Genomic DNA, 2,450 nt, shown 5'->3' on the forward strand with positions numbered 1-2,450 from the left:
GTCTCTTTGAATTATCAGTTTGGTTTGGCCTACAAGATTGATGTTTCTTGCAATGGGAGAAGTGCTTAGCTTTGGGTTCAATCTTGCGGTGTCCTTTCCCAGTGATAGCAGGGGCGACAAGGCATGTATTGTATTGTTGCCATCTAGGATAAAAAGATGGGGTTTATATCATATTTCATGAATTTATCCCTCTACATCATGTCATCTTTCTTAATGCGTTACTCTGTTCTTCATGAACTTAATACTCTAGATGCAGGCAGGAGTCATCCTACTGGTCACGGACGTGATGCCTATATACATGATCATTCCTAGATAATCTCATAACTATGCGCCTTTCTATCAATTGCTCGACAGTAATTTGTTCACCCACCGTAATACTTATGCTATCTTGAGAGAAGCCACTAGTGAAACCTATGGCCCCCGGGTCTATCTTTTATCATATAAGTTTACCATCTTGTAGCAACCAGACCACAAACAGTCTGATCTCTGTGCTTCAGTGTCATCCCTGGATCAGTAATGCTAACACGCACAGTAATCGAAGGATTTATAACAGAGTAGCAATCACACACTTATTACATCGAATGTCTCAAAAGAGAACTTATTACAATAAATATGGCTTAATGCCATCTAGTAATGATAACAGCGGAAGGCTTGGAAGATAAGTAAGTCCATCAACTCCAATGGCATCACTGAGTATAGAACCACGACCTAAGGCACCTTACTCGTCGTCTGAAAAGTCTACAACATGAATGTTTCATCCCGAAAACGGGTCAGCACATGGAATATGCTGGCAATGTAACACATAGAGAGTAATGAACAGAAATATACTATACTACATGCATATATGGCTGGTGGAAGGCTTCTATGGTTACAGTTCTGTATAAAGCCAAATTTTCCCTACTGCAAAGGAATAAATTTTATTTAACTATCATGGTGGTTGTTAAACATTGAGAAGATAGACATCCTCTCAATCCCAATTAAGAATCATCATCAAACCCAACATAATTAATTAAGTAACATGAGGAGATTCACATGATAATCCAAGAACTAGATACTCAAAATGTCCATAACCGGGGACACGGCTAACCATGATTAGTTTATACACTCTGCAGAGGTTTGCACACTTTTCCCCACAAGACTCGATCTCCTCCGTTGGATTTCTCGCACTTCATGGTGTTTGAGGATCAGATGACCGAGACATAGTCTTTCAGAAGCACTAGCACGTTACGATCGGGTAGACAGTTACACCTACTTTCCCCTACATCTGCTAGTCGACCACTGTAAGAGTTCGCACGACTTAATCAACTATGCTAGAGCCCATAGTAGCTTGTGGCTGCACATGGAAGTTTCTAGCATGAATAATCTCATGATCCCTTTGAGCCTGGGTGGCGGTCCAAAAAAACAGGCAATCGCTGGAATACCCAGGTGCCTCAATCCACTCAGATGTGTATTAAAGTTGCCACCTTAAGTTGAACCATTAAGTAACAATCTCACATCTGTCATGGATACACTCACCCAATACACGTCTACTAGCATAGCATGGCACAATTAAGCAAATGTAGAAGTAACTCCCAAAGGTTTGATAGTAAACAAGACAATAAGTACTACCTCATCTACTTCCCAAAACCCACATATTAATCAGATCCTAAACATGCAATTGTTTGAGGATTGATCTAATGCAATTAAATTGGGTAGTAAAGAGGTATGATCAAAGTGTTACTTTCCTTGCTGATGATCCGTGAAACCTAGAGTTTCGAAGTAGCAAGCGACGCACTCCGGGTACTCTATCTCAAACAAACAAGCATACAGTAAGTACTCATCTAATGCACAGGTAAAACTCAAATAAGAGAACTAACCAGAAAGTTCAACTTAAGAACTCCGGTTTGCAAAAAGAAACAAATCGAACGAAGCAACAAAACACAAACGGTGAAAGAAACAAGCTTCGTTTACTAATCTGGACCTAAGTCAAATTTTATAGTAGCAAAAACTTTTTTGAGTTGATTAAATGGAAAGAAGGTTTTGAGACGAAAATCTAGGCGCTTGAATCGCATGATTCCGATAAATGAGTAGAAAGTTATACTAGAACGAAATCAGATCAAAAATCGTGATCTGGAATAATCACGCAAAATCCGAGAAAAAGAAAAACTGACGAACAGTTTAACGAACGGACGTTCGTTAACTGAAACTAAACGGTGAACTCGTCCGCTAAAACGAACGAACGAGCGAACGCTCGCTAAATAGATAAACCAAAAAAATAAACCGATCTAATCTAAAAAAACGAAAACTAGGATTTCTAAAAAAAATCGGATCGTTTTTTTTAAACCGGACCACGGCGGCGGGCGGCGTATACCTCCGGCGAGGTGCTCCAGCGAGGCGGGGCGGCTCCGGCGGGGCGAGGGGAGGCGGCGTGGGGCGGCGGGGTTCCGGCGGTGGCGGCGGGCGTTGGCGGC

Source organism: Triticum dicoccoides, chromosome 7B (genome assembly GCF_002162155.2).
Source record: "Triticum dicoccoides isolate Atlit2015 ecotype Zavitan chromosome 7B, WEW_v2.0, whole genome shotgun sequence".
In the NCBI taxonomy this organism is placed as follows: Eukaryota; Viridiplantae; Streptophyta; class Magnoliopsida; order Poales; family Poaceae; genus Triticum; species Triticum dicoccoides.